We start from the raw sequence: 14,242 nt of genomic DNA, 5'->3' as shown, positions 1-14,242 counted from the left end.
AACAAAGGCAGAATATGGCCTCACAGACAAGTAACGAATAAAAGCGAGCTATTCAGAAAGGTCCTTCCAATTTGCAGGGACTTTAGGCTATAGTCCAAGTTGTAGCGTTTTAAAATGTGAATGTAACGTGATGTTACAGCATTGTGCAGAGGACAGGCGTGGTGAATAAATAAAAAACGTATTTGTACGATTTTGTGCAAGTTATTCCTGAATAACATTTTTGTGTAAAGCTTGCCGTTTGATAAAAGCTGTGGTGCCTGTTTTCTTACAAATTAATCAGTAGCAAAGCAGCTGTAGGTAACCCACAAACAATAAAGAACTGCAGCTGGCTGGGTACATGTGCATTGCGGGGGAAGTTACCTTTGAAAGTAAAATAAACGCGAGTGCTGACAAAGTAGATATGGCCATTGGGGATACATATGGATGTGCGTAAAAGGCACGCCTGGAAGCGGATGTGTGTATGAGTTGCAAGTCACATACTATGCTGTTTATTAGGAAGGCAAACAACACACATTTTATAAAAATCTGCCGTCTAATAAGAACCCTGGCACCTCTTTAGTGACAAATTAAGCACTGGCAAAGGGCCACCTTGTGACAGACTGCCGCTTCGTAGCACTTGTTGAAGTATGCCCACGGTGAAGAGTGTGGTGTATTGCAAGGCATTTGTATGTGTGGGAGTCTGTTGGGAGGTGAATGTACCCCAAAAAACTAAAAATGTTTGCTTTAAGGAGAGAGGGGACTCCGTAAACACTTTCTTCAGCATTGCATTACACGAGCATCTGCGCCCCACACTAAAGGGAGGCCACAGCTTTCACTGCGCACCGACAACTAGATATTATTGGGTAAAAAATTACATGTTCCTAAGGAGAGAATCCGTGTCCAGAGGGTAGCCCGGAAACACATCCCTTGCACACATGTACAAAGTTCATTTCTTCAGCCCTGCTTTACACAACAACTGAGGGCAGCAAGCCCCGTACCCACTCTGAAGAAAGGCCTGACCACTGGGCTCTATTTGCTAAGGGGGTCTGCCCTTAAGGAGATAACCCCTTCTTCAAATGGTACCCTTTTAAACATGTCCCATGCATGCATCTTATTTACACGTTTCGTTGCCTTGCACAACCGAGTGCAGCCTTATACAACTGAGTGCAGCCATCCTAGCTTCACTCTGAAGGAAAGCTGCTCTGTGCACTGCACATCGACCACTGGTCCACATTTGTAAGGAAGAATGTCTGTTCTCTTAAGGAGAGAAGCTGTGTACACAGGGTACCCTGTAAAGATGACCCTGCATGCATTTACAAGGGCTCCTTTTTCAGCACTATTTCCAGAACCAAATGATCTCAGCTAATACTGCGCAACACACACTTTAATTGCGCACCCACACCATCACTTCCAAATAGCGCATTTAACACTCATATGTGGGATCGTCGTCCTGCCCATAACCTGTCCCTTTGTTGCGTCCACAATGACTCAAGACCACTGGGCATTAGATACAGGCAAGGGGTGGTGTGTACTTCATTTTCCATTGGCCTACCGTTCAACCATTATCCAACATAAACTTTTTGTTCCATCATCATTTTTTTAATCAAAAAGCATAATCTGCTTCAGTTTACTGGGTCATGTGTTTAACTTGAATAGCTGCCAACATGTCTGGCATTGTTCCTATGGAACGAGAGCAAAAGCCCAAACCTCTCTTGTGCTCCTCAAAAATGGCAGAAGATGCCTGAAAGCCAGCCACACGCCCTCCTTAATCACAGCACAAGATGAACGGACTTGTTCGGAAATATTGTATTTTAGGACGTTCTTACTGATATAATACAGAGATACACATGTCCAACACAATGCTGTTGCCTTGTGTGTATGCTGACAAAGTTGTTTAAATTAACGTTGCTTGTGCTTGACTAGCTGCGTTCGATTTGTAACTGTGTCGAATGCAGACTCCTGTGGAAGGAACAATGCCTGCCCGATATTGCACGAGTGCGCGCATGTAGGTGAATGTGCGTGGGAGAGTGTCTTTGTGTACAGTGTGTGCCCGTGTATGTGTGGCTGTGTTAATATGTGTGTTTCTTTGTACATGGTGTGTGCCCAGGTACATGTGGCTGCGCCAGTGTGTGCGTCTCTTGGTATGGGTTTGTGTCCATGTGTGCATTTGTGTTTCTATGAGTGTATGCTACTTTGTGAGTCCATGTATTTCTTTGTGCGTGTGGTGTGCGTCCATGTTTGGTTATTTAATTACGTCTGTGTCAGTACAGGTGGGTGCTAGCTTGTATGTGTGCCTGTGATATACTCCCGTTTATGTAGCTTAGTGTTTACGTATGTGCATGCATATTTGTATCTTTGTTTATGTGTGATGTTTCTCCGTGTGTATGCCTCAGAGTGTGTTATGTGTCTGTCTGTGCTTGCATAATTATTTGAGACAGTGTGGCTTACGTGTCTCTTATATTCGATGTATTGTTGTGTTGCAAGTAGACACAACTCCTTGGTTCCTGTCACAACGCACATTGTTGAGAACACTATATAAACACTGCAATAAATTAAGGTGGGTGGGGTTAGCCTTCCCAATTAATCCCAACGCTTCTTCACACATTCGCTACGAGAGGAATTATGACGCAGTCTGGGCTCTGGAAACATCTGCCTCTTGTCTTGGTGTCTCCCCCAACTCCGTTTTATGTGACAGTCGGGAACATATAACCAGGTCCGCAGCTTGTGCTTGAAAGCCCGCATGTGTTAGAAGTAAAGGGTGGGGGCAGGAGCTGCACTTCTGATGGGTGCAGGGGGCACATGCCCATGTATGAATCGGAGGGTGGGGGAGACTTGTTGTGGACAGGCCTGGGTGGGTGTTGTGCAAAGGCCCATCTTGCGGAGGGAGTGGATACACCGGACGAGCCCTCATTGCAGACGGTACAATGGGAAAAGGGCCCTATTCCTTGTGGAGGCGGTCAGTGAGCACTCAGGGAGGGGGCCGGGAGAAACTGGATTGGGGTAGTATCCCTTCTTGTGGAAGGGGGATGTGAGATGGGGTTCTTGAGTTGGAGGCAAGCGCTGTCCTTGTGGTGGATGGGGCGAGGAGGCAGAGTGCTGGAGCCCTTCTCGTAGAATCGTGGTTGACCTGGAAGAAAATGTCGCGTTTGTAAGCTTGCTGCATTTCTTCTCATAATAAAGCGCAGCTGCGGAGTGATTGTGCGCCTCTGTTAATGTTTTCATGTTAATGGCAGCGCCCTTCATGGGCTGCAATTAACATGAAAACTTAAAAAAGGCACACTATCACACCGCAGCCCAGTTCTATTTAGAGAAGAAATGCAGCAAGCTTACACACAGCGTGTGCTTTTAAGTGATTCTAAAAGCACACGCTGCGTTTGGTGCTGCATTTCTTTTGTTTTCAAGAGTGTGGCTGCGGGCAGATTTGTGCTTAATCACAGCTTCTGACGGGCTCTGCCTTTAACACAAAGACCCCAACAGCCGCACTCTAGAAAACAAAAACACTTGCTAAATGCAGCGGCGGCATGATTGCCCTCGGGGATGTGCGCGCCACAGACACAGAAGTGCGCGCTCTGGGGCACGGATCTGCGCGGGCGCACAGGCGCGCGGCTTCGTGGGAACACTGCAAGCAACTGATATTTATTCTCTAATCCAGGATGTCAGGTCTTCGGACATACAAGGCAATACCATCATACAACAAGTAAAACAGTTGGAATACCTGGCAAAACGAGAAGTAAACCAGAAATTGCATGCATCAACTTTGGTGCAGTACCACAGAGTGAAAAGGATCCCACGAGGATTGAGAATGTCAATCAAACCCACGTTGTATAGATTCCACCTCAATAAGGAGTTTATGGAGAAGTGGTATTCAATTCTTAATAAATGCTCCTTGGATTTGATCCTACTATTGATTGAAGAATTAGCCAAAGTCATCAACGAGCTCTCTCATGAAATCGATGAAATTAAACACAACCTTGAATCAAGAATGGACAAAACAGACTGGGAAAAATCCTTGAATGATATCAACATTAAGCTTGAAAAATATTCCAAAGACTTGCAAGAAGGAAAACTGAGGAAGTTTAAAAGGGACACTTTGGACTATAAACTTAATGAAGTATATACGTGGGCAGAAGTATGCCCAAAGGAAGGTATATCCAAAGAAAAAAGCTCCCACTACCTCAGAGGAGACTCTTGTTTCAGACACAGATTTAAACATTACTAAACCATCTGCTCAAACTCATATAGACGGTGCTTCACAACCAGCTCAAGCAACTACATCAGTAAGCTACTAGGACAACAGGACCAAACCAGTCTTTTTTAGCCCAGGTAGGGGATCTCAGTCAACCACCAGGAAAGCAACCTCCAAAAAAACCCGCAGAGGACACAGAAGGAGCACGCACAAGAAGCAAGTGGCAAACTTAGTTCTCAACATTTCAAAAACTCAGTTAACTCAGGATGAGATCAAAGTTCTAAATAAAGGTCTTGGATTCGTGCCTACTTATGACACTAATAAACTGGAATGTGAAATCTCTTTCTTCAGATTCATGCGAGTCCTGAAACTCAAACACTTTTTCACAAATATTGTTCCACCTCAGTCCAACAAAGAGGAACCAGAGTTTCTAGAATTCAAACCAAAATCTAAATTTCAAGCACCGGTCACTCATAAAATTCTGGATGCTTTTGAAAAAGCGGTTCTGAATGATTTTGAACGTTTGAATTTAAATAAGTCTAAAAAGAAAAACCTATCGGTTTATGATATAAACATCCTTAAGAGCTTACAAGAGAACACTGAAATCCAGATACAGAAGGCGGATAAAGGAGGAGCAATCATTGTCATGGATGCCTCCATGTACAAACAGAAAGTTGATGAGCACGTAGCAGACACATCCATTTATTATCTACTTGATAAAGACCCGACAGAGGACCTAAAAGCAACTCTCCAAGATATCTTGATACAAGCACTTGAGTCAGGTCATATTTCCAACACGACTAAAGCATTTCTTACAGTGCAGTACCCCAGGAGACCACTCCTCTATATGCTCCCCAAGGTGCATAAGAATTTACAAGACCCTCCTATGCGTCCAATAGTGACCGGGTGTGGCACTATTTTTGAGCCACTCGGTCAGTATATTGACACATTTCTCCAGCCATTTGTACAACAGTGGCCCTCGTACATTAAAGACACCAACGACTTTTTGAGAAAATTGCAGGAAATACAAATCAGTGATCAGGTACTTTTGTGTACAATCGACGTCAAAGCGTTGTACACTTCTATACCTCACCAGTCCGGCATGGAAGCTGTAGAATGGGCATTGTTGCAACAACCATCTATTAAAGCAGATAAAGTTTTCATCGTTGAGTTGTTACATTTTTGTCTGTATCACAGTTATTTTCAGTGGTCTTCAAAATTTTTCCTCCAACAGAATGGAACATCCATGGGATTTGCGGGTGCTCCCGCGTATGCAAACACCTTCATGGCGAAATTTGAAGCTGATTTTGTTTTTGGAAAGGAACCTTGGAAGAAACATGCCATCATTTACCACCGCTTCATTGACGACATTTTTGTACTTTGGTCTGGCACTAAAGAAAGTTTAGAACATGAAATTGGAGAACTCAACAACTGTTTAGAACAGATTGAATTTATCCACACCATCAGTGAAGAAGAGATTTCTTTCCTGGATGTTAAGATCAATAATCAAGATCAAAAAGTCTTCACTACTCTATATCGAAAAGATACTGATGTCAATAATGCACTATCCTACAATAGTTTTCACCCGCTGAATTTAAAGAACAACTTACCTATGTCTCAGTATATGCGAATCAAGAGAATATGTTCGACGAACGAACAACTTGAAACGAATTTGACAACACAGCATCTGAGATACAAAGAAAGAGGGTATCCCGATGAGATACTGGATAAAGCCAAAGTGAGGATCCAAACGACCAACAGGGACAATCTGCTTACGCTGAAGCCCAAAAAATTGAATGAGAGGCACGTGTTTGTCTCTAAATTTTCTACATCATCACAGAAAATCAAGAACATAGTTAAAAGACACTGGGAACTATTACAGAATGAACCAGATTTCAATGGCATCTTTCTTCACAAGCCAATCTTTGCTTATACCAGATCCAAAAACATTAAGGAACTCCTGACCACACCAAAAAGAAAAACTGATGGTCAACACAGAGGAATGAAAAAATGCCATAATTGCGTTCATTGTTCTAATGTGATTGTAGGCAATAAATTGCATCATCCTTTAAATGGTAGAGAAATTTCTTTACATTATGACGGTGACTGTAACACCAAAAATCTGATTTACTACATCAAATGCCCCTGTGGTAGATTATACACAGGCAAAGCTGAGAGGAAACTTAAGACCAGAATCTCTGAACATAAAAGTATGATCAGGAATAAAAACTTCAAGAGCAATCTTGCGAAACACTGGGTTGAGAATAGTCACAACATTTCCCAGCTTAGGTTTTCCATACTGGAACTTATAAAAATCAATGAGGGGGTTGATCTCACTAGATCCCTCCTCCAGAGAGAGATCCACTGGATAACATTTCTCAAAACACAAGAACCTGCTGGTCTTAATGAAAAAATAGATCTTTCATGTTTCTTGTGATCCCTGTTAGCTCTGTGGCCTGTAATCACGGCTGTGCCTGCTAATTATAAAATGTGGTTTATTTTCAATGTATGTATAAATTGTTAATGTGCATTACCCTTCCTTATTTTTATTTTTTTCACCCTCTCACAGTTTTTGCCAACCTACTTTATTTTTATTTTTAATTTCCTTTTCCTACTCTATTTTTGTTCACCTTTGAGTGAATACTTGGTCCCTATTCCAAGATGGCGTCAGTTTTTCCGTTCGGCAAAATGATCGTAGATTGGTTCCGAGTGTTCCCTGCAGTAATAGGGTCTTTTTGTATTACCAGCGCGCCTAGATCCCAGTTACGTAGTTTGAGTCCGTCGTTATTCGCCTGGAGTCAGTGCCAAGGTTTCTACAGTCCGTTGTCAGTTTCCGCAGTTCCTTTGGTTATAATCGCTTGAGATCATGACGAGTACAGCTGCTTCCGGTAAACACCCGATCGCGGTCAACCTGTGAGCTAGAGTAGTCCTTCGGTGTGACGCTTCGTTGAGAGAGGTAAGATTTCTGTAATGATGAGTTTTGTCCTCAAAGCTCACCAGCCCTTAGAGTTTGGTGCTCACCATCGGCTTTTTGTTTAACAGACCGAGGCGACCGTTTGGTACAGCTTTAATTACTCCAGTTGTTACGAATCCCGAGATCCCTGTGCAACACTCTGTGTCCCAGGTATTTGGATTACCGACTTCCTGTCATCAGTTCCGTTTCTTTGATCTTTTTGAATCTTCCCCAACAGTCGCATTTTGTTTTGTAGGTTTTGTTGTTTAAGGATTCTTGCGTACAATCGCCTTTGGGATTGTGAGTATGCTAAACGTTCTCTTTGAGCACCGTGGTGTGGGCTAAGGCTATCACTATGACTTTTTCACGTTTTTTCCACATTTTCATAAGTGAACCTAATGCACTAAATTGCTTGCCATGTAGAGTCTGAAACATTGTACTTCCTGTATTCGAGTTAGTTGACACTATGTTCATTTCAGTTTCAGGCCCCCGATGAAGAGCTTGTTAAGCTCGAAATGCATTGGGCTCAAGAGAAGATGCATCAATGTGTTTGTTTGCTTTACTAATGTCTTTGAAAATTTGCTTTAAATTGTATCAGAATGTAGAAAAGTGTTGATATCATTGTGAAGTAAAAAAACTTGATAACTTTTGTTCAATGCTAAGCATTGAAGTATTATTCATTTATTTGTGTGAAAATTGTTGATTATGTAGTGTTGTTCAATCTGTGAACCACATATAACAACAGTGCAACGAGGTTGAGTGTGTTTCATGATCAAGTTAGGACTTCAGAATGTTCTAATAACCTTATAGCCCTTCGTAGCAGGGCTATACCGGCTATTAAAGTCCCGCTGTCTCGTTAAAGTCCCTCGCCTTCGGCTCGGGCCTTTACCGATTCAGCGGGCCTTTAATAGCCGGTATAGCCCGCTACAGCGGGCTATAAGGCTATATTCTGCCCTTTGTGTCAAATATGGGCACTACAAGTTCAAGCCTCTTTAGGACTCTGTATTCATTAGTGCAGTGCGTCACGGTATCTTTCCATTTGGAATTTTTGATCAAATTATACTACAATTTAAGCCCTGATTAAGTCCTGCTCACGGGACGAAACACGTTGGATACATTAGATTTTAATTAAAAAAAAGAGACGACAAATAAAGGACAATTTGATGAAAATTGAAAACAGAGTCTGTGCCATATGTGAAATTACTCTCTGATTGCATTTCTTGTATAATGAACTAAATATATGTTGAGTGCTGATCATTCTTTTTTGATACTCCATACATTTGGAATGGAGCTTTAGTGTGGCCTTCATCCCCAATTGGCTTAGGACGATGGTTCTCCTCCTTTTTTTAAAAATAGCTCCCAAAGAGTAAAAATCAAATCCTTTACATCTGACCTCCCCGTGAACAGAGGTGTCCCCCAAAGATCCGTTCTCTCCCCTCAATTGTTCAACATATATATGGAACCCCTCACAACCATTCTCAAAAGGGCCAACATCCATTTCCATCTATATGCAGATGACACCCAGATCCATTTGGAAACCTCCTCCTTTAATGACATTCAAAGACTCAACAACACTCTCAGAGAAGTCCAAGAATGGCTATCAACTAACCACCTTAAACTCAATCAGGGAGAAACCGAACTCCTCCTCATCTCCAAAAAGGAAGAAAACCCGTAAATTGTTGAATGGCTGAAAGCAATTGATGCCCTCAACAGGAATCTCACCCTGGAAAACTCAGTAAAATCCCTTGGAATCACCCTTGACCACAAACTATCTATGACCAACCACATCAAGAACTCCGCTAAGAGCGCCTTCCTCAATCTGAAGTTTCTCAATAAGATCAAACCCCACATTCCGCCTATGGACCTCAAACAAGCCACCCAATCACTGGTGCTTTCTAGACTGGACTATGGGAACACAGTCCTCTCCTGTACAGCTCTCTCCCACTCAAAACTACCCTCAATGCAGCTGCCAGAATGGTCACTGGAGTCAAAAAATTTGACCATATATCTACTGCACTCAGAGATCTAAAACGGCTGCCAGTGGAAATGCGTGCCAGCTTCAGAACTGCCTGCTTCACACACTAAGCTCCGCACACAGGGAAAACGGAATACCTAGCTTCTAAACTTAAGAAAGCCGGCCAGCCTAGAAGTCTCAGGAATTCCAAATCCCTCCTACTCATCCCCCTGAAATCGCGCAAACAAAAACCGCAGCCAGATCCTTTTCAGGCAACGCTCCTAAAATCTGGAACTCCATCCCTGTTGACATCAGAACTACCCCCTCATTTCCAAAATTCAAAAGCCTCCTAAAAGTCCTTTACCTCAACCGTGCCTTCCTGAACTCAATTCTGTGACTCTCAGGCCCCCACTGGGCAGTCACCTGACATTGCGCACCCACTGCCCACCTCATCCCCTCTCCCTAACCCATCGCCTTGGTTCATCAACGCTCGGAGAAAATTTCAGCCTAAAATTATGTCTATGCAGATTTCCTCTAGACCTCTCTACCTCAATGGCGCACCTTGGACCCCTAGACTTCTCTACCTCAACGACGCACTTCAGACGCTCAGCACAATTGTAACTTTTTGAACACTTATGAATACGTCTATTTTGTTCTATCATCCTGTATTTGACTTCTCTCCCTCCTGCTGTAAAGCGCTCCGATACCTTCAGGTCTGGCAAGCGCTATAGAAAACTTCTTAAATAAATAAAAAAATTAAATAAAAATAAATAAAGACATTGGGCCCGATTCAGAGAATGAACTTAAGACTAAATCCTAAACTTACTACTATTTGGTATTCACAGAATGCACTTACTACTTTCGGGATTCACAAAGTGAACTTACTACTTTCGGGATTCACAGAATGAACTTACTACTTTCGCTCCGCCCCCAAGCCAGAAGCTCCGCCTCCGGGCCAGAATGTCCGGCCCAAGTGCGGACGTAAAGTTAGTAGTCTTAAATTTATTCTGTGAATACCGAATGTAGTAAGTCCATTCTATGGTTACTCCCCACTTTTTGCATGACACATGATGCACTTTGACTTGGTGTGCGCTGGGTTCCTTCCAATCAGGTTGACAGAGACTGTGTTCTTTCCCAAAGCTGTACTTTTATACCATCAATTGGCATCTCTGGCCACGGGTAAGCACCTTGTAAAAGGTACCATGGGTACAAAAGACACCGTGACCAATGAAGGCCTCTAAAGCCTGCAGCGCCTATTATGCCACCCTTATAGGCCCTGTACCTCAATACCCACACACTGCCATTGCAGGCTGCATGCTTTGGTACAGAGAAAAGTGAAGAGTTGACCTGGCACACATCCCTGTGTACCAGGTCTACAATCTACTGCCTGTGGTCCAGGTAAGTCACCCATCTAGCAGGGTGCACTAGACCACAGGTGAGGGTACAGTGGAATGAACTCTGTACCCCTAGAATGTACAAGTCTATTCTTAGACAGTGTGAACCGATAAACATCATATTGTCTGGGAGTTGGTCATTACAAACACCACAGTTCCATAATGGCTTCACTGATACCTGTGGAGTCTGACAGCAAACTTCTCAGCACATTAAATCCACACTGATGCCAGTGTGGGATTTAATGTAAAAGGGATTCTTAAAGATGCCCCTAGAAAAACGACCAGACCTGATGTGGTTCCTGAATGGCTGCACACCATTTGACAGCACCAGACAGGTTTCTGGACCCCTGTTTAGAGAGCCTCCACTCTCTGGGTCCAAAAACAAAGCCCATCCTGGACAGAGGTGTCAGACCTCCTTCCTCAGGAACGGTTGGGTCCGTGAAAGGGGAAGATTCCCAGCCTTTTGCTACCACAAGCAACTGACTCCCATGGGTTCTCACCCCCACTTTGGATGGGAGTATTAGCAGAGGGACCCAGTTAAGAGGAGAGGTGTGGCCACCTTTGCCAAATCCACCCCTTATGTGGGGAAGACGATGTGAAGCATACATCTCAGTCCCCTCCATCTTGGAGATAAGGGGACCCAGCCAAATGGGAAGGGGTTCATGCCCTTCTACCACTGCACGGTCGCATAATAGGGGGGGTACTCACCCCAAGGATGGGACCCATTGCTCCTTACCTGCACACGCTGAACCTTGCCTCCTCAGACTCGGGGAAGAAATAGGAAGGACCGAAGAGCCGTGCTGATCCAGGAATAGGAGGACACCTACTGCTTTGGCCCCAGCCCTACCAGCCTGTCCTGACTTCAACCTGCCTATAGCGAGAACCCCAGCATGTCCAGCAGCCCCACAGAGCCAGGAGGACCTATCCTGCACTCAACTTAAGGATTCTGTCTCCGGTAAGCACAGGATTTGCTTAAGCAAAGACTTATATCAAGGAATCTGGATCCAGGCAGCTCTGTGGTTCTGCACCACTCTGCACTTGACGTCCAAGGCCTGAGTGTGAGTGGCCCAACACCACAAGTCAGTCTCCACCGATCGTGACTTGGGATCTGGCAATCCCTGAATCCCTCACGCTACAAGCCGACACCTGCAGCCTCAACCTGAAGGGTCCCCCCGACTGCGACAGGAGCTGGTAAGGAGAACCTGATGCAAGACACCCCTCAACCCTATTCCTCATGGCCTTGTGTGGCTCAACTGATGGTGTCCAGGTATCCCCTAAGATCCCAACTTACCTCTCCAGCCAGGGGTCTCCTTCGGCCTGCTGCATATTTTCCGAACCAGCAGCATATTTTCCGAACCAGAGATCTTCATTGACATCCACAGGGTCCCGACGTCGCCTTTGTCCCAGTCACTCCTGTGCCGCTGGTGGTGCAGCTCCCATGCTGATTGCTGGTCCTTGCAGTGCTGATCTTACCACCAGGAGCTTTGCTCTCTCAGCCAAGTAGCCTGCTCATGAGCAGTCCCCGATGGAAAGCACCCTTAGCCCCTTTTGCTAACATTGGGCCCCTACACTCTGCACCCACCCGTCCCTTGGTGCCGCTGATGGTGCAAATTGAGTGACTACCTGAACCTTGGACAACCTTGATTCTAACCCTCAAAAACATTATTCTTGCAGTTTGTTTACTTATCTGCCAACCGATAACCTTCTTTTTCCCCTAGGAACCAATGTTGTGATGTTTAGTTCCTAAAAATGTCAAGTTGAACTTTTGTATGAAAATAAAGTCACTGGGTATGATGGCGGAATTGCGTTGCCGGATATTCGACGGTATTACTGGGCCTCTCAACTGAGCTCGGTTAACCATGCGATGTATGATTCGGCTTCTAACCCGGCTTTTGCTATGGATAAATGGCTGCTTTTGGGCGGAGATTATAATAGGGCACTTTATTCAAAACGGTCCGATGTGTCATTGACCGGGCCTACCAGAGTTGGGGTTCGGGTCTGGTACAACGCCAATGCTGCTGTGGGCTGGTTGGATACCCTTACTCGAGCAACTCCACTCTATGCTGCTGAGAGGTTGGGCAGTTTGTGGACGACTAAGGGGTTCGATAAATGGGACCTTATTGGGATAAGTACAGTGGGAGACCTTTTGCAGAAGGACAAGATAAAATCCTTTGAGGAGTTGCGGCTAGAATTTAAACTCGGTCCTCGAGAATACTTTCGGTACCTACAAGTTCGACACGCCCTTTTCTCTGCATTACCGGCTGGCACGTTCCAGAATCCTCACCCCTGGAGGACAGAGTACTCGATGGCCACGTCCCGGATAGTATGATCTCTCTTATATACAAAAAGTTGATAAACGACCGGGCGGACCTTCTTCTACAGCTTCGCATGGCCTGGACCGGCGATGGACTGGAACTTGATGATGAAGACTGGCAGGTGGCGATATCCCCCCCGAAGGAGGTGGCAATCTCGGCCCGTCTGAGATTGGTGCAGTTAAAAATCCTACACCGAGTGTACATGACGGGTCCTCGATTGTTGCGTATTGGGTATGTCTGGGATGATTTGTGTAAACGTGGCTGTGGTATGGTGGGTACGTTCCTTCATATTATGTGGGAATGTCCTGCGGTAGCGTCCTTTTGGACTTGTGTGCATGGTGTTATGTCTGAGGTAACGGGTGTTTCTCTTTTGCCGGAGGCCCGAAGGTGTCTCTTAAATGTGTGGGAGCCCAATGATTATAATGTGGCCCAAACGCAGTGGGCCACTTTGGGTAACATGATTGTCAAGTGTGACATTGCGCAATTGTGGGGGTCGGCTAGGCCACCGAGTCTGTCGGCCTGGTCCAGGAACATGGACTGGTGCATGTTCCGTGAAAAAACGGTGTACATTGCTCGGGACAGGCCCAAGAAATGGGGGAGGATATGGAGTCAGTGGAACCAATACCGTGGGGAAATTTGTACCCATCCTTTTGAGCCTCCACCGGAAGTGTTGCAATCCCCTTAGCATGGCGTTCCTCCTAGTCTGGATTTTGTTTGTGTGTTGCTGGCTACCTCTTGTTCCCTCTTTCTCCCCCTCCCGGATGCTCTTACTGTTGACTATGTACAGCTGTGGATGTGGTAACCCCTCCCCAGAAGGATTACTCATGTTTTTCTCTTTCGTTTAGCCTCTGCAGTTATTTTCTTTATATTTGTTGGTTGGTGGCGTTTTTCGAAATATAAAATCAACCCCTTATTCCTCCTGTACACTGCAGTAAGACATAGCATGATTGGTTAATTGCCGCCGGGCCCTAGGGTTGTCGGCTGAAGGGCTGTGTATTCTTTCATCCTGATATGATATTGGAATCGTTGCCAGCCGACCCGAAGTGGCTATATGACTGCTATTGTATTTTCATGTTTATCAATAAAGGTTTATGATCTAAAAGTAACTGAAAAGTATTCCAAAAGTAATCTCACTGTATTTTAAACTGTTTTAAACTGTTTTAAAAGTAATACAAACCTTTAAAAGATACCAATACAATCCACAACTGCAGTTCTGTGTACAGCTTTGCATTTGTTCTTACTTACCTGTGCCAAGTGCTGCTTGTTTCTACAAAATAAAATACAAGTATCTCTTTTTATACTTACCTAATTGGTTTGGATTCTATGTGTAATCAGTCCTTGCTTGAGCAAACACAATGAATGCTTAAAAAACCACACTACCACAAACAGAGCTGTTAGTACTTACCTAATTTAGCCTCTGCTATACCTCCAGGGATCCACTGGACTCTGTGCACAGCATAT

Source organism: Lissotriton vulgaris, chromosome 9, assembly GCF_964263255.1.
Source record: "Lissotriton vulgaris chromosome 9, aLisVul1.2, whole genome shotgun sequence".
NCBI lineage: Eukaryota > Metazoa > Chordata > Amphibia > Caudata > Salamandridae > Lissotriton > Lissotriton vulgaris.
This window is presented reverse-complemented; position numbering follows the sequence as displayed.